General features: G+C 34.0%; 1 pseudogene; it reads left to right on the forward strand.

The window, feature by feature from the left end:
- The first annotated feature begins 3,642 nt into the window (after positions 1 to 3,642).
- LOC149552338 (26S proteasome non-ATPase regulatory subunit 14 homolog pseudogene) lies at positions 3,643 to 6,864 on the forward strand (annotated as a pseudogene).
- The last annotated feature ends 15,361 nt before the right edge of the window (positions 6,865 to 22,225 follow it).

Raw genomic sequence — 22,225 nt, forward strand, 5'->3', positions numbered from 1 at the left:
TTATGTAAATGCTTTACGAAAATCAACAGGGTTGCAAGTTTATTGAGGAGGATATCAGGTAAGAATGAGATTTAGATTGAACATAGATGTCTATTGACAAGGTTAATGGATAGATCAGATATCTACAGATACGAATATGTCTTAAGTACCCGTATGTATATATTTGATTCATAGAATTGCCTAATGGATTAGGTACTGATCAATTACAGGATTAATTAGATCTTACTGGTGCATATTTGGGGCTTTGTTGAACTCAACATTATTAATCAAATATTTTTCCCCCTTTCATGTTGAAGAGTTGAAAAATCCAACCCTCACTCAGCATATGAATTACATTGTTTTGCATTTAGCTACTGCAGATCTATGTTATTGCATGAGTTAATAGGAGAAATAAGGGTTGAATCTACTTAATAGATTTAGGAATATGTTTTTTTGCACTGGTACCATATTAATTGAATCTGAGGTCCACCCACCTATGTTTTGCAGAGCCTAAAGTAGAAGAAGGGTCAAACCTTATAGTTGGCCCGGTGTTTGAAATGATATGTTAAAGATGGAAGTTAGCTACCCCTAGATGTACCATATTCTCATCAAGGTAATTTGAAACCTATAGTGTTTTCAAACACCAACAAGATGGTGACTCTACTGGGGAACTGTATTGAATCTGAATGATAGACAATCCTTGAGAATTTAAAAAGGAGATTCAATACAGTAGGAGAAGTGCATGAAACAGTTGCAGGAGTAAGTTCTCTAATTTTTTTTCCAGTTTTCTTATTCAAAATGCCATGCACCCTAGTGATGCTTTGTTCAAGACAACAATAGCTTTGAAGGATTGAATGTAGATTGTATTGTTACTAAGTTTTATTTCCAGTCAATTCAACCAGTTGTGGTTTTCAAAATACTGCTGTAAATCCAGAGTTAGAATTGTTTAAAGATTATTTCCCTCTTCTAAGTGTTTAAAGTTTTGCAAATTCTTCAAGTTGAAAATCTAGTTCAGATTTGTCATATTATGAATCATGTTTTAAATCTTTCTCACAATTGTGAGTGGCAACTCTCTAAAATATCTCTGTACCAGTGTAGGTTGTTCCTATATAAATGTTTTCAAGACTTTTTAGCTAAATTAGGTAGATCTAAAAGTTATGTTAAGTTTTAAGAAAGAAGAGAGATATATAAGTTCTTCACTAATGAGTTTCAAAGTGTTGTTTGATCTATTGTCATAAGATTTTTTGAATGATAAAAATGAATCACAGCAATGACTTCATTTAGTTCTCCTCAAGGAGATGGCTGCTCTATAAGGATTCAATAAATGGTGTGAGGAATTGAGATTAGCACCAGTGCCAAACCAATAGATTGATGGTTTCAACATCAACACTTGAGGTATTTTATTTTTCATGATGTTATTCTTGTCATGAAAGAAAGTGGTATACGTGTGTGTTCTCCATCAAGTGATTTTCAGCACTAAGAGGAGGAGAATAGTTTGAAAAGTTTCATACACTTCATTGGATTGAGTTTTAGCTTGTTGTATTTAAGTTTGTGAAGTGTATTTGAAGAGAGTTATTTGGCAGAAGGTTGTATAGATCTACTATAAATTATGAATCTAAGATTTATTATGGATGAATGAGTTTCAAATCTTTAAAGAATGTCAAGTTTCCTTTCATCAAGTATGCAGTTGGTTAGTGAAATTTCTAGATCTATTTCTACCAAGCAGTATATGCCTTTATGTTTTGATGGTATTCATGGTTTCGCAAATATCAATCCTAATGATGTTAGAAATAAATTGCCTAAGTTTGGTGGGAACCATCTTGTTTCAGGTAGTCATAATGTTGAGTTGTTTAGTGATTTGATGGGTGACTGTGAGATTGCTCATGAAGATGTGCATATGAAGTTGTTTGTTCAAACTTTAGAAGATGATGCTAGAGACTGGTTTTCCTTTTTACTAGCATATTTCATTTCATCTTGAAGTGAGTTGCATTTAACCTTCATGGAGCGATTTGGAGAAAGGGTAAGTATATCTGATTCTTATAATAAATTTTTAAGGATTCACATTGAGAATGGTGAACTTGTTCCTCAGTTTAACATTAGATTTGCAAGAGTTTTGAATGAGATCCATGAGAGTTATAGGCCCGATGATCAAATGTGTTTAATTGTTTACTTTGATGCATTTGACAAGAAAATGAATTATCTACTAAGGGATAAAGAACCTAAAACATTATATCAGGCTTTTTTGACTGCTAGGGATATTGAAAACAATTTGAAGTATGGATTGATTAGAGGTCATCTTACTATGAATGACTACAGATATAATGGTTATGAAAGAAAAGTTGAACATAGTGTTGATACTCATTTCCAAATCAGAATATCAACACCCCTACTGTAATGTATGATCAAATTAAAATTTCAAGTTAGAATGTGTGTGCAAAGAAGAATGAGTCTATTGCAAATGAAAACACATATGTGCACAATGTTACAGTAGTAAGATGTATTTTAGACTTTGATAGAAATGAGCAATGTGATGATATTATAGATCAAGGATTAGCTATAGTAGCAAGTTCTTGTAATGTTTATTATGTACATGATGATGTTGCTAATGAAGTTGCTACATCTAGATCTCAGTCTTGTGCAAGTGAAGAGGCTAAAAGTTATGTATTTGGTCATGAATTTGGTATTGCTAATCCAACATTTCATGGAGAGATAACACAAGATAAAGAATGTGAATCACATTTATCTCAATCAAAGTCAAAAGAATAGAGCGCACATGTTTGTAATGTTTCAGTAGTGGTTGATAAGGTGGATTCACTTGATCAGTCAGATATGCAAGAAATGATTTCTCTTATTCATAGATTGCATCATGTTGAGAATGTTATAAAATCTAAAGTTGAAAGATATTCATCTCAATATGAGAATGAAGAAATTGAAAGTCATGTTTCAAGTGGTGACAATAAAGTTGTTGATTTGATATATAATCAAGAGGCATCATATGAAGGAGATGATGAGAGTGGTTATTCTAATCAAAGTGATGAAATTGATACTACATGTTCATCTTCATACGAGCCTGATACTCATTGTGAAGAAGAAAGCAATGATGGAAGTGAGTGCTCTTATCCAAGTGAAGGTATGAGTATTTTTTCTAAATCTAAGAGTGAAATTTCATTTCAAAATTGTGTAAGCTAGCATGTAGTTGAAATTTTTGAAGAGGAATTGTGCATAGAATGTGAGGACAAAGAGATTATTTACAAAGATCAATTGCCTAGTTGTGTAGATGAATGTCATGCAATTGTGTGTAACTGTAATAATCAGCATATAAGTAATTTTACAGTTACTACAATAGCACCTAGTGATAAAATAAGAGATGATTGGTGGGTAAGTCATTTGAATCATCTTACTAAAGATAATTTGAGTAATATTGATTTATATTCTACGTTCTTAGTTGATAAAGTGGATGTTATGTCTTCAACTAATCATAATGATTCTAATTTTTCCTCTTCACATGTTGAAAGTTCTCATGACAATGATGTCAGAAATGTTTTCAAGCTTTATACTAATACTTTATATGATGAAGATCCTGATGATGATCAACCAATTTTTTTTCAAGATGTTCAAAAAGGATCCTTGCATGGAGTTATCAATCCATTGTTTGAAGAAGACATGGAAGTTTTAGATTTAGTTGGGCTAGATGCAACTGGTGACACGCTATCATACTGTTATAACAAATCAAAATATTGTTCTTCCATATGTGATAGCGAATTTTCTAATGATGATGCATTTTGTGAACTTGAAGATTGGGTGTTTGAAGGAGTTTTATTTGAAGAGAAGTCGGTACTTCATAGTAGGTTTTATGATGATTCATATGAGGTAAAAACTAATCATCATTTCAATTGTGAAGATACATCGGGAGGTTATGGAGTGATTTTAGATTTTGATGATGATGTTATGTGTGAATATAAATCTAATTACTTATTTGAAATTCAGCTAGCAACATTTGAAGGGATGCAAAGTCAAGGTATGAGCAATATATATAACTCATTTGATGAAGTTGAATATAAGGCCTTTGTATTCTCGATTGATGATGTTCATGAATCAGTTAATGATGATCAGTTTTAGTTTAATATCAGTACTTATGATCACGTGGATTCATATTTTCATAGTGAGCAAGATGAAGAAAGTATGTCTAGTTTTTATATACACTATGAGAGTGATGATAATAGTTTTGTTTTACCTAACGAAGTAATTGAAAGTGTTGATGTATTGGGTGAAACAAAGGAGAAAGATAATTTTAGTTTACCTCAAGAAAATATCAATAAGAATCAAGTGTATGACAAAGGTAAGGAGTTTTGAAACTTTTCAGTGGCCCGAGGCCATCGTTTGTACATAGTAGGAGTAGTTGTTTCTTGCTTTCAATAAAGTTGTTCGAGTGAAGTTAGGTGTGTGGTATGCTTCTTCCAGAGATCTAAATCCTTGCCATGCCTGCAAGGGGCATGCATCCCTAGACAGAGCCACTGATGGCACTCAAAATTGCATTCCCATTTTCAGTGTCTATCCCAAATTTTGAATCACTTTAAGCCCCTATGAATGCTTTTTGTGCACATGTACCTAGCTACCCATTTGAATACCATAAGGTGTTTAATGTTTCTAACACCTTCCATTCAGCATATCCACTCATTTTATGAAGTTAAATTGACATTTTGAGTTATTTCGTGAAGTCCCATTTTGAGTAATTGTCAAATCTGCATTTTCACTTAAGTGTCAAATAGTGACAAGAGGCCATGTTTGCATGTGAATATATTGCACCCAGTGATGTTTCATGAATCGTCGCTTTGGGAGTGTTTAGTATCCATACCTGAGAGCCTATGTTTTTGGATTTCAAGTCATTTTGAATCCATTTGACTAGGTTTTGAATCCCTCAAAGATGGTCATTTATTGTTGTCATGCTAATGCAAAATGTTTAGAATTCTGGAAGGCCCCGTTTGACTTATTATAACTTTGACCCAGTTGACCAAAATGCTAAAATTCCTTTTGTGTTGCATTGTAGAGGTTAGAGACTATCTACGCTTCAAGTTTGAGCTTATGACAAATCTGTTTGATCAGTTTCCAAACATGATTCCAAACGCAATTTCTAACCTTTTACTAGTGTCAAGAAATGCAGATTTGTCAGAACCCCTGTTTGTGATGTCATATCTTGAGATCTATGATAAGTGAGATCAAATGGATTGTACTATTGTGTTATTCCCTAAAAATACTTCAAGTGTGCCAATTTTCAAATCTTGACAAATCCATCTGCATACTTTCCTAGGTCCATTCCATTTGTAAAAAATACTTTTCTACTATTGTTTCAATCTACAAATTTTGAGGAGCCCACTTTGACCACTTTCCATATGCACCCAAATATTTTTCATGAGCCTAAATCATAGATTTATACTCTTCTTGTGATAGTGAACCAACGCCCCAGTTTTTATACCCCCAAGTGTCTGTTTACCCAGTTTTCAAAGCCAAATCCTAACACAATTTATTGTTTTCTGACATGTTTATGTGCAAGTGATTTTAAGTAAGCAACTTTGACAGTCAATATATTTTGATTGAGAAATTTTCATGGGATGAGATTTGATAGGGTAGGATTATGTGGAACAAAGAATTAGTGTGCCAATTTTTAGAGCTCGATCAGGTGTTTTGGTCAGTTTTTAAGGCTAGTCAAAGGACCTCCTGGCATGAAATTGATAGTTTGCATAAAGAGGTGAAAACGAGTTTTGAAAGTTGAATCAATGATGCAAATTGATTTTAATCAATGCCAGATGATCAATACACCAACTTGACAAATTATTTTTTTAGAAACGAAAAAGATTAATCGAACCCACTTTTGGGGGTCCGACTAATTGCATCTAACTAATTAAAAAGGTTGGGGTTAATAGTATTTTAACAAAGATCATTCCGTGGAGCATCTGGGGTTTACAAATAACAAGGAAGAACATTATGATCAGAAGATATTCTTGCAAATATGAGAATCACACCCCTGAAGACATCAATCTTGAGGATGGAACAGAGCTCCTTCACTAGAGAAAGCCACCTTGTGACTAAAATCACAAAAGAGGTACTTATGGATGATTGTGAGTTGCAAGCCAAAAATGCATGGCTTTTGCAGGAACCACTATTTTCAATGGTTGTTGTACTTGCATTGTTGTTAAGATTGGAATGTTTATAGAGGTAGAAAAAATTTAAGCGCAAATTCAAGAAGCTTCCCTACAAGATGATGACACACCTTTGAAAAAGAAACTACATGAATTTGGGGAAAGTTAGACAAAAGCCATTGGATTTGTTTATGTTCCAGTGTAGATCATTAGCTATAAGAATTTTCTCTTAGGAGTTGTTGCTATGGTGGTTGATCCTATTCAAAGTGTAAAGGGAAAGGTTGTGATTAATGCATTCTGCTTAATCAATTCACAAACTATGATGCTTGGGCAGGAGCTTCAACAAAAAACTTCAAATCTTGGGCATCTGAATAAACCATCAATTCAACCACTGATCCATGGTCTAAATCAACATTACTATTCTATTGCTATTAACTATCAAAAAAATGAACTAGAAGAAAAGATGCTACTCAACTTACATAAAAAGAAATGGGTTGATGATCTAACCCTGCAACACTTTGACTATCACGATAAGACAAACGAACATACAGTTCAAGAAATGCTAGATCTTGTAGTTAAGTATAATCAAGTTGTACAAGAAGAGGACCAATTATCTCCTGAAAGGCTTGCTAGTGCCAATGTTGGGAGACAAGATGCTAAAAAGCATTTAGAGGAACATGTCTGAAATCTAATGTCTTCAAACATAGTTTAGACCCTAGGGATGATGCTTAATATAGTTGTATTCTAAGTTGCTTGTGTGTACTATATTGAAGATCCCAGAAAGGAGTAAACATCATCTTTTTCCACATTTATCAACATAAATAGGCAACAAGAAAGTTTTTGGAAGCACGCCAAGTGTTTGAAGAAGCTGCAGTATAGAGTGGAAGATGTCATATTAAATAGGGAAGAGATTAATAGAACACACCTACTATTTTGAAGGAGAAACTACCATGTAAGAAAAAGGAAATCTATATAAAGGAAGACACCATTGAGTTTTGAAATATCAATATTAGCAAAAGAAGCATCCATCAGCAAGTCACAAGCTACAAGGGAGCTCCATATTGGAATCACACATAGCAGATGGGAAGTCGCCAAGAGAGCAAACCCATGTAGAAGGAAGAAAGCACATGGTCAAAAGATCTGGTTCAGCCTGCATGTAGAGAAGCCACCAAATTGCATAAATAGCAGAGCAACCCATAGATGGAGGCATAGGAAGGAGAAGCAACATGGCAAAGGCACAAAATAGAGCAAAGACTAATAAAACACTTATCCCACATTGATCAGGATTGGGGATATTATGTTGTTTAAATACATCAACACGCAAGTTGTATTGTGTCTCAAAGAAATAGCCTTTTGAAAAGGTAGCGCTCATGCGCATGGGGCTCATGGTTAGCCAGCTGGGTATGAAGACTGAGGCAAATTTTGACCAAGCCCCGCAAGATGAAAGTGCCATGTGGCAGCCCAACGTAAGAGCAGAAATGGCTAGGTAAATGAGCTCTAACACTACAAAATGGTAGTCCATCATAAGAATGTAAAAAAAAGTAAGTGGCTCACGATGCTATGAGAGACCCAGTGTATGGACATAAAACAAATTTTAAAGGGCTCTGAGTTTACGTGTGCATAACAGTGTAAAGAAATTTAAAAGGCTCTACGATGTTACAGGAAGCCAAAAATGCATAAGGATTAATATATGATATAAAGGATTAATGTATTAAATATATTAATGTGCTTAGTGTGAAGTGGCACCCATCAAGATTATTGACCAAACGAGAATCGACATGTGGATTAGAGGATAAGTGGAATAAGGATAAAATGAAAATGAATAAATTAGAATTTGATTTAATTAAAAAATTGAATGCATTTAAATGTTTTATATAGGTTTAACTATATGAACTTTTAAATTTTTTAATTTTAATGCTCTAATTTCATCCAGGAGCTAGAATTTCAAATGGCCTCCAAAGGGGCATTTTTTATCCGAAATATAAGCACTTCAACATACCATTGGAATCAAGAGGAGATAAATTTTCCAGATTTGGGGTCAGTTTTTTAGCAAGTCTTCACCGATACACTTTGTAAGCAATTTTGTATTTTTAGGGGCATTCTCAGTAGAACGAGCAGTTTTCATCATGGAGCATCAAAATCAGTTGGGGAGCAAACATTGAAGTTTGTTGAAGCCTACAGTGATTTTGAAAAAGTTTTTATGCTTCTAGATTTCATTTTTAACTAATTTTTACCTTTTTCTTGATTTCATGTTTGGCATCAAAATTAGTTGTGTTCTTTCAATCAAATATCTCATTTCTTGCTATGGGAAAGACAAAATGATGAGGATTTGATTTTGCAGTTGAGGGGAGTGATTAGAGAGATGTTTTAACACTGCTAGGAGATGTTTTCCAAGTGGACACATGTCATCTTCACAAGAGATCTAGGAATTCACTCTCCTCTATATTATTCTTTCTTCTTCTCTATTGTAGGGGTTGGTTCTAGTTTTTGGAGAAAAACTACTCACTGTTGTGATACCATTTTGGGTTGTGATACCATTTTGGGTTCTAGTTTTGATGTATTCCCATCACTAAAACACCACATTTTCTTAAACAATTTCTCTTGTATGAATAGTACTAGGAAAGATAATACAACAAGTTTAGATCTATTAGGTGTTTCTATGTTTTGATTGCATGCATATGAATGTATTATTCCAAGGAAATCAATACAAAGAAGAATAGGTGTTGAGTTTCATCTTAAATCTTGTCTCCTTTATCAATAATTTTTAATATTTTATGATCTTTGAAAAAATATCCTAGGTCATAGTTGTAGTCCCTTAAGGTTGTATGTTGTTTAATTGTTGCTTATAATTCAAGGAGTTGTGTAAATGCATCAAGGAAATCAATAGGGTTGCAAGTTTATTGAAAAGGATATTAGGTAAGAATGAGATTTAGATTGAACATAGCTTTCTATTGACAAGGTTAATGGATAGATCAGATATCTGAAGATATAAAATATGTCTCAAGTACCCATATGTAAGTGTTTGATTCATAGAATTTCCCAATGGATTAGGCACTGATCAGTTATATGATTAATTATTTCTTACTACTGCATATTTGGGGCTTTTTTGAACTCAACATTATTAATCAAATACATTTCCCCCTTTCATGTTGAAGACCTAAAAAGTCCAACCCTCACTCAGTGTATGAATTGCATTGTTTTTCATTTTGCTACTGCAGATCTATGTTATTGCATGAGTTAATAGGAGAAATAAGGGTTAAATCTGCTTAATAGATTCAAGAATATGTTTTTTGCACTAGTGCCATATTAATTGAATCTAAGGTCCAAGCACCTAGGTTTTGTAGAGCTTGAAGTAGAAGAATGGTCAAGCCTTATAGTTGGCTCAGTGTCTGAAATGATATATTAAAGATGGGAGTTAGCTATCCCTAGATGTACCATATTCTCATCGAGGTAATTTGAAACCTATAGCATTTTCAATCACCAACATACGTAATGTAAAGATTACTCAAGAGAAGACCGGAAGAATATCAAGTAAAGAAATGTGTTTTCTAAGCCTAGCCAAGCAAACAGTACAAATCAAGAAGAAAATAGTAGAAGCTGAGTGAAAATCAATAGGTATCGAGCAAAGAAGAGAAACAATGGAATCTGAGTGAAAGTTAGTATATGCCAAGTAAATTATAGTTAATGTTAAGCATCATTAAACTTTAGAAGAAAGCTAAAGAAGATAAGATCATGGATAAAGAAGACAAAACACAAATAGCTACTAGGCTTTAAGAAAGACCATTTAATGCATAGAAGCTTACAAACAATAAATTAGACATGATGAACTAGTTGCTACTTGAAAATTAGGAGTTGAACAGAAAGGACATGGAGATCACAAATATAACATCACAGAGTAACCAAGGAATGATTTGAGATATGGGAAAGAACTACCAGAAAGAATGAACAAACCAAGGAAATTTATCAAATATTTTGAAGAACTAATGAGATCACCAAGGTCATCCAGTGATACCTCTGGTCTAGGACATGTCAAGCATTCTTTATCTACTAAGGAAGGAGAATCATCAAAGGGTGGAGAGAAAAAAAATACAAAATTCAAAGGCAAACCTATATGTCATCATTGTGGTAAACTTGGACACACTGCTAACATCTGCAGAAGCAAGAATGGCATGCAAAACCCTAAACCTAAGTTTAGTAATAACTTTTTTAATTGCAAGAGACAAGGACATCAAGCACATGAATGCAAATCAAAGAAAAGTGATGCACCTACTACACCTAGATTTGAAGGACATTGTAATAACTACCAAAAATATGGACATAAAGATCATGAATGCATATCCAAGACAAAATCTAACTGGACATCTAAAAGACAAACACATGCACCTAAGAAAGGTAACTCTTACAATTGGGATTACAACACATGGTATAATTTTCATTATTGTGGAAAGCATGGACACATTCCAAAGAATTGCATTAAGGCACATTTTAGAGGTAACTATAAGAAATGGTTGAATGAAAACCTATTTTGTTTATGTTGTCTTAAGGTTGGACATATTGTCAAGAACTACATGACCTAAGCACCAACACCAAATAGTGAAAGCAACAAAGGAAAAGAAAAAGTTGAGATGAACAAAACATGGAAAGATATACTAGAAGTTGGAAGCAGTGAAAAAAGAAAAGTTGAGATCACCCAATCCAATCGATCAAGTGAAGGGTATGTATATGACTGTATACTTAAATTTTATATTATACGTCAGTTCCTAATAAGAAAAATGATTAAAAGTTCATATCAACATGAATCAAGATGCATTAAGACAAATCTAAGAGATGTATTGTGAAATGGAATAAGTTACACTATCAAGTACTAAGCATCAGTAATACAGTTTATATTGATTAATCATTGCAATATAAATCAAGGGCTTACAATGACTGAGTTAATAAATTGACTGAACAAAATGGTATTGACCGAGTGAGGTAATAGTGACTTTGCATTTGAATGGAAAGAAATGTGAACACAATTGTGAAGGCCAAGACAACTATTATGCACCAACTAGAGTACATACCTATTTATTGCAAACCAAAATGGATAGATTAAAGGTATATATCAAATTTTGGCATTCACTTTCACTTCACCAAGTGATTTTCTATGCACAAGCGATTCAAAGGCAATCAACGTGAATTCAGCGATGAAACAAGAAAATCATTGCATGTTGTTTGCAATTTGGAAGATCACACTATGTTAAGTTTTTGGTACTGAGTTAAGTTTTTTTTCAAGGTTATTAAATCACATTTATTAAAACTCTAGTTTGATAATGGCATCCTTTGCATCTACAACTACCAAAAAAGTGTTGAAGGAGAGCAATGCACAGATTATGAGGAATGTTCAGTGTCTACCAAATTTCAAGGATTATCCAAACATTGCACTGACTCGTGATGACTTTAGCATACTATCATCAATTCCAACAAGGGTATTAACAATTCAAGATTTAGGATCATGTTATAAGTGTAAAGTGGGAGAAATTGGAGATTATAAACTTCATGCAGCATATGACAAACTATGTGATAATAGAGCATTGAAGGATGAGTACAATGTTTAATCACCTAAAAATGGTCATCTAGACTATTAGCCCCCTTCTTAACATTTTGGCTAAATTAATTAATTATTTCCCTAGACCAAATTGTTAAAAATCAATTTATTTGATTTTAAACTATAGTTTGACTATAATATCCTAATTCCATATTTGATTAAAAGAACATGTCCCCCTTTTAATTAAATAAAATACCTCATTCTTCTAACCCACTCAATGTGCACACATAAAGTCTTTTTCCTATTTATAATATAAAAGAAAAGGATTTTTGTCTCACATGAAAAGTCAACTCCTTTTCATTGGTTGACTTGTTCTCACACATGGATCATGCCAAAATTCAACCTTCAACCTTGATCATCTATTTCTTGATCTTGATCTCAATAATTTTTCTATCTTTAAAAGAGAGAGAGCTCTCCCTCTCTAACGATCCCCATTTTTTAGTATTGTTATGTTGCAGGTTTCTTGAGAGAACTTGTGGAGAACTTCTTGCTTCTTATCTCATTCTTGCATACACCATCTTATCTTAGATTCATCTAGCACAGCTTAATTTCCTTTGTTATATAATAGCTCACATAGTCTAATTAGAAATGGTTGTAACACATTCATCTTGTTTAGTTTAGTTGCATCTTTGCATACCATGTTAGCATAGCTCATTCCATCATTGCATGTTTGAGGATTCTCCTCGACACTTGCATTATTGTACTTGTCTCAAGAACCTCCCATTTCATGGTTTACTAGCAAGGGTTGCATCTCTAACGCTCATTTGAGAGGTTACTTCATGTTTATTTTATGTCTCTTGCACTCTATGACTAGGGAGCTCTAAGTTGACATTTGAATGTTCCAATCTATGGGATATCTTGGATAAAAGGGTTTAGAGAAGTGAATAAACTGAGTGTACATTTTCTACACCTACTATGGGGAAAAATGTTTTGGATTTTCCTCTTAATCTACACATTTTTCTTTCATTTTCTGCTTGTTTTCTATCCTTTTTTTTTGCAATCGTGATTATCGTGCGATACTTTCTTAGTATCATACGATAGTTCTCAATACTATCACATGATACTCTTCTAGTAAAAGTGTCACTCACACATACAAAGATCTATCACACCAGTATATCAAGTTATATTGCCCAACTATCGTATAAAATATTGCACATCACAAAAGTATTGTATGCCTATACTGAGAAGTATTGTAAAACATTATGTTAGTAGAAAACTATCGCCTAGCTTATAATTAGTTGTTGTTTGAATTCTTTAGTCATATTTTTGTCCTTAGAATTTAGTTTTTCAAGTTCCTTAGGTTATTTATTGTTTTACAGAGGTTTATTGCAGGTTTTACCTTGTTTTTGGACTAAACTTTGTAGGACTGACATTTTTTCTTATAGGATTACCCTAAACACTTGTGAAATTGCTATAAAAAGAATGCATGTCAAAGCTTCAAATGCAAAAAAGGCTACTAATGGTTGTTTGCATTTCCCTTCTTTTTTGTGCGGCAATATTACTAGTTATTTATCTTTCATAGAAGCATAAGACGTGTGATTGGGGTCTCTTAGTGGTAGGAAAGTATACACTTCACCCTTATGGTGAATCAAAAATCTTGACCCACCTTTAGGTTTCAAAAGAAAAATGGTTTTTTTTTCTTTTTTAATGTATTTGGGGGAAGGAATTAAGATAGAAGTGTATACTCTTCACTTTGTGGTGAATTAGAAATCTTGACCCCTAAGAGTGGATCCAATCTATTTTGGTCTAGAAACCTTTAGAGGGTTTGCATTTGAGCAATCAAGAGGAATGACCCAAGTGGGGACAAGTGAACCCAGCTATTCCAACCCACTATAAACTCAAGGCTTCCAAGGACACAAAACCTTCATAGGCATAGTGCTTGTCTTCTCTTAGTGTGAGTAGTTATGAGATTGGGACCATGAGGAAAATAATAGTAGTTATGAGATTGGGACCAATACAAAGCTCCATCAACTTTGAGATGTATTGCACTTACTTCCAAAGCAATATTAGTTAGTGATGATTATATTATTAAAGAAGAAGGCTGCAATCCATTCTTTGTATTTCCTATTGTTTCTTTTTAGTATAGAGACATGTTTTGATGTAGATATCATTCACAACACATGAACACATGAAGAGGTCGTCAACAAGATTTACATGGTAGTACATAGAAGTAAGATTGGCCCATAATTAATCACTATTATTGCTACAACATTTTGTATATGTAAGGAGGTAAAGAAAACATATTATAGTTGAGATTCATTCCCAAGCATTATGTGGGCAAAAAACCTGTCTCCTTATATTTTTACTTTTCTATAGTAAAACCATTTCAAAATTATTGTTCAGAAAATGTGGATGAAGGAAATAGTATTTTGTTTGAAGGATAACAACAAATTGGCTATTCTTTGCAAGCCATAGACTTTTGTTTAAGCTCTACTATGTAATAGCCATTCTTTTTATAGAGTGCATATCAAATTTGTTATTAAATTTCTAAAGCTATGTCTATAAGTAGTAAAAGGAAGGTAGATTTGAATACATTTTTGCAGATTACCACAAAGAACTTCAACAAACATATTGTATTAGCATGTATTATGTTTGAATAAAGTTATACTTTGCATGATTAAAACAATGTAAAAATAGTGTTTTCTTATACCCACCATGCAAACCAGGAGTGAGGGCCTGCTCCATGGTGAAACACGATGATGTATTTCATTAGTGTGTTATTCTATTTTGTATAAATTTACATTTCTTTCTTAGATTATCATCGCAGCATATTTTCATGTTTGTATCAATTAGTGAGTTTTTTTATCAATCATCATGTAATTAGAGTATAATATAGAAATTATTTTACTACTATTTTATCTATAGATTGTTTTCATTATTAATTTTATTTTAGGAAGATAGTTTTGTTTATAATCTTTGTATCGTCAAAAAGTGACAGTTTCTTGTCACTATGATTGCTTTGATTTCTTGTAGATTTAGTTTTGAGTGTTTTAGTTATGTTCATAATGCTTCATTTCACAACTATCATCCCTTGATAACATATTACTTAGAAACTTTCATAAGCTTATGCTCTCAAATTGACATGCATAAACCATCTAAATTCCATCATAAATAATTAAATCTTTTATTATTATTTTCCCTAGTGTTGGCCTATCACTATGTCTCCATACTCTTCTTCAAAAATAGTACAATTCATGATTATGGGAATATGGGTGTAGGCTTCTATATGATTGAGGGCCAGAGGCTCTACTCTTATGGAAGCTTTTGTTCCATACCTTGTTCTAAAAAACATATAAGACCAATCAGATGAAATATAGCCACCTATTTGTGCAATAAAGTTTCTAGAAAGATAGATAGAAAAATGTGATTCGACCTCAACTACTGATATATTGTGTGTTATAGCACATCCAAGGCAAGAATGCAATTTCATCTCTACATTTTTTAAGACTCTTATGGTCTTGACAAAGCTTCCATCTAATTGGAGCACATCTCTAACCATTGGCTCATATTTGAAACTCAAGAGGTCGGCTGCACACCTAGGCATTATAGAGCTACTAGCACCTAAAGCTATTATACAATGATGGACTAGTTTATCTCCTATGATTAAAGAGACATAGAAAGGAGGTTTGATTTTCTTACTTCTTTCTCCTCCTTTGGTTGGTTGCACCAGGCTTGTTGCATTCTCCTCTCTAGGTGGATGATCTTTCACTTGTATGCTCTCTAACTCTTGTTGCAGTAGCTTCTCCTATGATGGTATAGTAGCAACAACATCCCATATAGATATATTGACATTAGTCTTTTTCATTTGATCTACCACATTTAAGGGAGGAGCACAAATTGCTTTGACTGAAGCTTTAGGAATTGTATGGATAGGTGGCTGAATTTGAGGAGTCTGAGGTTCAGTAGACTTCTTGTTGCTCATATTTTATCTTTGTTGAGGAGTAACATTAGATTGTACATTCATCACTAGCATGTGATGAGAAACATCTAAAGTTGAAGCTTAAATTAGTGGATGAATGGCATCCTTAGTAGCTCTTCTCTTACTTCTGGCATTGTGAGCAATGGCATCATGATTAGTATGGTAGTGTTCCTCTGAATGATGGTTCATGAAATAATAATCAACTTGTTGTTGTAGATGAGAAGCATCAGTAGGTTGATTAGCATTGTGTTGCTGCTCTACTACTTCTTCTTATGTAGTTAATGCTAGGTAAGACTTTACCCTCTGACACATACAATATCCATAGGATTAGTTACAAGAAGGGCATAAATCTTGATCTTGATCAAGATTATTCTAAGGAACTAAAGCCCTATTTAGGTTGGTATTCATAGCAAAGGAATTGTTGATAGGTCTATTCTGATTATAGGGGACATGACTCTAGTTTAGGGATCTATTATGTATGGGACCCTGATACTAAAGTTGGGTAGGATTATTATTTTGAGCTTGTTGTCTCTTCATAGTCACCAACTCATTACTCAACTTTTGCATCTCTTCACCATTGTCCTCCATCTTCCTTTCTTGATCCTACAACTTCTTGTCTATATTCTACATCAATGTTTCCATCATGGCCTCAATCTTATCAACTCAATTAGAAGATGTGGAAGCTATTGGGACCACAAAAAGGGACTAACTTGCAAAGAAAGTAGGAATAGGGGCTATTGTAGGTTGATGATTGGGCATGTCAGGAAAGACAGGCATTGGAGGCCTTGGAGCTAACTTCCCTCCTTGTATCAAGATATTTTTTTCCCTTATGGCTATCTCATAAGCATTTGGTAAAGTGTCCTCCCCCATAGATTGTAGAATGGTAGCTATAATCACCTAAAAATGGTCATCTAGACTATTAGCCCCCTTCTCAACATTTTGGCTAAATTAATTTAATCATTTACCTAGACCAAATTGCTAATAATCAATTTATTTGATTATAACCTATAGTTTGACTATGCTATCCTAAGTTCATTATTTGATTAAAAGAACATTTCCCCTTTTAATTAAATAAAAGACCCCATTCTTCTAACCCACTTAAAGTGCACACATAAAGTCCTTTTTCTATTTTGAAATTAAAAGAAAAGGCTTTGTGACTTTTGTCTTATATGACAAGTTAACTTATACTATATTGGTTGACTTGTGTGTGCACATGGATCACTCCTCTTTTCAAATTCCACCGTTGATCATCCACCATCTTCATCTTGATCTCTATCATCTGTATGACTTTAAAATGGAGAGAGCTTTCCCCCTCAAAGGATCCATCTTTTGAGTATTTTTATGCTGTAGGTTTTCTAATAGGTTTCTTTGGAGCTTTGTGGAGAACTTCTATTTCTTGTCTACATTCTCTCATACCATAGCATTTTAGCTTAGATTCATGTTGCATGTTAGTTTAGCTTCTATTTTGCAATAATCTATCTCACATAGCTTAATATTTGGTTTGTAATACTCTCATACATGTTTTAGCATAGCTACATTTTGCATTCTCATCTTAGCTTAGTTTCCATACTTGCATTGCATTCTTGAAGAACTCCTTAAAACATTTACATTCTTGCATCTTGTCTTTGGAACCTTCCATTGCATGGTTTACTAGCAAGAAGAATATTCCTAAGGCTCAGCTGAGAGCCCTTGAACTTGAAATACACTCTCTTGCACTTCATGGATAGGGAGCTCTAAGCTCTAAACTCATGAAATTGTTTGGATAGAAGGGTTTAGAGTGGGACACTTTTGAGTGTACATTTTTGGCCCCCACTGTGGGGCTTGAATCAAGTTTCTAGCTCCATTTGCTTTCATTTCTTATCTCTAGTTTTTTACAACAGCATATTGGATCTAATCAAGTGCTTTTGCAGAATTATCACTTTGGTTTTAAGGCCAACCCATAAGTAGATTGGTTTGAAGGCCAAAAAAATATATAGTTGGTTTAAAGATTTGATCATATCTTTTAAGCCACTTAGAGTTTGGTTCTAAATTTCTTTTTGCAAGTTGGGTATGTGTCCAACATGTCTCAATCCTATTTTCAAAGCATTTTCACATGATTTACCAGAGTTATGATTTTTTCTTTATTTTTCATAAAAAGTCATTTATGATCACAAATTAGCATTTTTTTTGGAAAAACTTAGATTTTCAGAAGAAAAAAAATTTTGAATTCTAAGGGGGGTGCTTTCTTTTTGTTTTGACTTTTGAGGTCATATTAGGGATCAAAAACTTGATTTGATAAATCTAGCCTATTTTGACAAAATGGGTCTCTAGGGCACAAATGAAGAGATTTTTTTGAATTTCTTGCATTTTTTGAAAGATCTCTGATTTTTATTACGGGTATTTTCTTTTTATTTTTATTTTTGGATCCTAAATCATAGCAAAAAAGTTTAATCTTTTTGACTAGGTCAAAAGAAAAGAGTAAAAATGAGAGCATTTGTGATTAGTTTGCACTTTCTTTGCATACACTTGGTTGGAAGATAACTTGGATATTTGAGGCAACTAACCACTTTTTATTGCAATTTTTTATGTTATCACACTAACTTGTGGTGCTAACAAGTTGTGATTGCAGGTTGCCATCCTTGTGAAAAAATTAAAACATTGCATAAAAAGAATGCATGTCAAAGCTTCAAATGCACAAGGGCTACTAAAGATTGTTTGCAGGGCTGTCCAACGCATAAAAACCCAATTTTTATTGTTCTATACTATTTTTTTAATTTTAGGCACATTAGAACTTACGATTGGGATCTTTTGGTGATAGAAGAGTATGCTCTTCACCCTTGTGGTGAATCAGAAATCTTGACTTACCATTTTGTTTCAAGAGTAAGAGGCAACTAAATCTTATTGGTGTGTTTGGGAAAAAATGATTGGAATAGGATAGTATCCTTTTCACCCTTTTGATGAATCAAAAATTTTGACTTCCAAAAGTTGATCCACTCTTTGTGTAGTTTAGAATCCTTTAGAGGCCCTGCTCTCAGACAACCTGAGAGGAACGACCCCAAGTGGGGACAAGAAAATTACCTGGCTCTTCCAACCCACTATAAACTCAAGGCTATCAAGTACACAAAACCTTGGTAGACGTAGTGATTTTCTTTTCCTAGTGTGATTGCTTATGGGATTTCGACCATAGGGAGATCACTAGGCAAGAATGCTTAAGGTACTCTTGTGGTCATGAGATCGGTTACTCATCGCAAGGTGAGGTGTCTTGTAATTGGGAGCAAGAGGAACACTATGAACAGAAGCCCTATCTAAACACCCTAAGTTAGTAACTACCTTTTTTAGCCACTCAACTTCTTGGTGCAAGGATTGATCCTAGTGGACTACCCAGATCACCCCAAGATTTTACACTCACCATCTATGTTCCCTTGGTTATGCTAATGGCATTTCCATGAAAAAGCCAATATCTCTTGTACGCAACCACTTGGTGTGAGTTGAAGGAGCATCAAGCATGGGCCAAGTTGTTGAGTAATGAACCATGTCCTTTAGGTAGATATTACTTGATGTGTTCTTGAATGTGGTATACCTGTGAAAATGTTTTGAACATGCACATAACAATAATTCTAGGGATTTCTTTTGAGACCTCACATATGCTTGTATCATGCAAGCTTTCTTTATCCCTTGCTTGATTGTTTGAAGAATACTCCATGTGTCACTATCTTGCTTGGAAAGAAATTGCTTTTGAACATCAAATTTTCTATGCTATCAATTATTGTCAAACTTTGTCAACCAAGTCAAAATGTCAAGTGCAAACATTTTCTTGTGTTACTTACTAAGGGGAGTTTCATCATTTGGTTGTGATTTTTTATGTCTCTAGTGCTTAAACATGCTTAAAGTGGTTCTTTGGTCTTAGTGCTCTTGGTCTTTTTGTCTTCATGGTCTATGCATGCTTGCTAGTTATCCTTTTGCTAAAATGGTTACCTTGATTTCTTGACTACACTCTTGGGTTGGGAAAGTTGTTCACTAGCTACCCCACTTGCTCTATCTACTTGGCTATTTGGCTTCTTGCCTAGCTCTTGAATTGAGTTAGTAGTGTCATAAGTAACTTGGACACTTTCTTGAAAAGTCACTTTACTCTATCTTTACTATATTGGTAAGTGAATAATCTACCTCTCTAGTTTGGACATCAAGTTATTTTATGTCACCTTGTTAGCTTCCTCTAGTCTCCTTCATGCTTGATTATCTATCTACTACTATGGCATTCAAACCATGTGCTACCAAACCTCAATCAAATCTAGATGATCATGATATCCTCCATGCCACTAAAGAGTTTCAATATCTATATACGCAATACAAAGAACTAGAAGAGACAAATGATCTTTCTTACCTTCATTTCTCTAAGTGCATGATAGAAATGAAGTCTAAACTTGAGAAAAGGTTAGAGGAGAAGATTGCATTCTTAAATAATTCTCCCTTAAGACCTTTACATACACATGGTTCATCTTCTTCTAGGTCTACATATTATACTCCAAGACATCAAATGTCTTCATCTTCTAGATCTAAATACCTCCTTAGAGAGAAAGAAAGTGATACCTACTTTGAGCCTATTCCAAGATATCATGATGGACCTATCTTTGACCAAGACAATTATGAAGACATGGATGGATACCATTCACTTGAGAAACAAAAAAAGGACTCTAGACATGATTTTGATAGAACTTGTGCTCCCTTGGAAGATTCTTATGATGACACTTTGCAAACACTTCTTAGCACCAAGCTCATCAGGTTAACTAAGTCTAGCTCATATGTAAACCCATTCTTGGATATCTATTGTGCTTATCATTGACATAATGAGCATAGTACTTCAGATTGCATTGAGCTAAAACATAAAATCCAAGATCTTATTGATAATGGAATTATTGATACCTCTAATGACTCATGTGATGAGGATACTTTTCTTGAGAAAGATCATATTAATGAACCTATGTCTAGTGATGGTTTCCTTGATGCCTCCACTTCTTCCAACACTTGTGCGTCTCCCAACACTTCAAAGCTTTCCAACATGCCTCCATCAAACAAAAAATGTAGTGCTTTCCATATGCAATTTGTGTATCCTCAAGGGCTACCTCTAAAAGAAACTCAAGCAAACCTTCACTTGGCAGCAAACCTTTTCCATGCTACCAATCCTAAACATCCTCAACCTTCATGCACTACTATGCCTAATCCAAGCACTACTCCATTCACTCTTCATTCTCCCTTGTCCTTAGAAGTGGCTCCATGTCAAGAGGACTCTCAAAAAGAAAAATTTATAAATGTCAAGAAAGATCAAGATCAAGCACCCTTTCATCTCTTTCAAGATTTTTCCCTTCCATATCCTATATCTTGTCCACCTCCTAATAATGATGAAGATACCACTTCCATTATCTCCCTTGATCTTACTAAAAATTATGAGAAAAGTTCTCTTCATATACTATCCAAAGCTACTTGTCAAGATCAAAGCATCCCCTCATGTTCTACTTCTCCACATCCACTTCAAAATTGTGCTCAAGCTTCAAGTGCTTCTATTAAAAATGTTGTTCCTATCAAAGGTACTCATGAGTCTATTGATGGCTCTGACCATGTTGATCACTCTAAAGATGTTGATATCCCTTCCCACTATCCCTTTGCATCTTCTAAATCTATCCTTGGTCCTTATCCATCTAAGCTAAAGCATTCAAACCTTCCATCCATATTGGGGCCTTATGTTCCTTCATCTCCTACATTCACTCCTAGATCATTCCCTAGCTCTCCTATAATACCTCAAGATCAATAAAGACACTCATCCTTGATGACTTTTCACCCATCTATACATCTAAACCAGTCATATCATCCTTATTCATCCACAAATCCCAAGTCCTTTGGAAGTGAGAATAAACATAAGAATCCATTGAAAAATAAAGATCACTATGTCCCATCTAATTGACATGTGAATGCTAAGAAGGAGAATGCACAAAAGAGACCGCAAAGGTCCACTATTAAAAAAGCTAAATCAAAGAAAATATGGGTTCCTAAACCCATTATTGAAGAAATGTGTTTTGAAGTATCCAAAGGAAAATCTAAAGCTATATGGATTCCCAAGTCTATTTTAAAAGACTTGAATATTGAAAATACTTCAAAGTTGACATTCAAGCTTCCAAAGGCTTCCATTCCATCTTCTTCTAAAAATATTTCTATAAATATTCCAAAGCCTTCCACTCCACTTTTTTCCAAATCTCTTCTACCACCTCATAATCTAAACCTCAAGCTACTTCATCCATGATTCCTCTATCATTCCAATACCCTTCAAGGTGTGTGTCAATGTTGATCTTGTCCAATATTTCAACTACCCTCATGAAATCCTCTAAAGCTTACACTTACTTTCTATACATGAACTATTATCCTCCATATACTCTTCCTACTACCATTTCTCTTTCATCACCCTATCAACACCTTTGAGCATACCTTTCTATGGTCTTGGCTTATCATGACTTATCTTTCCTATAGGAGCGCTATCTAAATTGACAAAGCTTGAGCTCTTTCTAAAAATTCAAAAAAAAAAAAAAAATGAAAACCACTTCTTGTGGCACCTTGGTAGCAAAAGTAAAGAGAAAT

The sequence above is a fragment of the Cupressus sempervirens genome, chromosome 6 (assembly GCF_028749045.1).
Source record: "Cupressus sempervirens isolate cs-2001-9-10 chromosome 6, ASM2874904v1, whole genome shotgun sequence".
Lineage (NCBI taxonomy): Eukaryota > Viridiplantae > Streptophyta > Pinopsida > Cupressales > Cupressaceae > Cupressus > Cupressus sempervirens.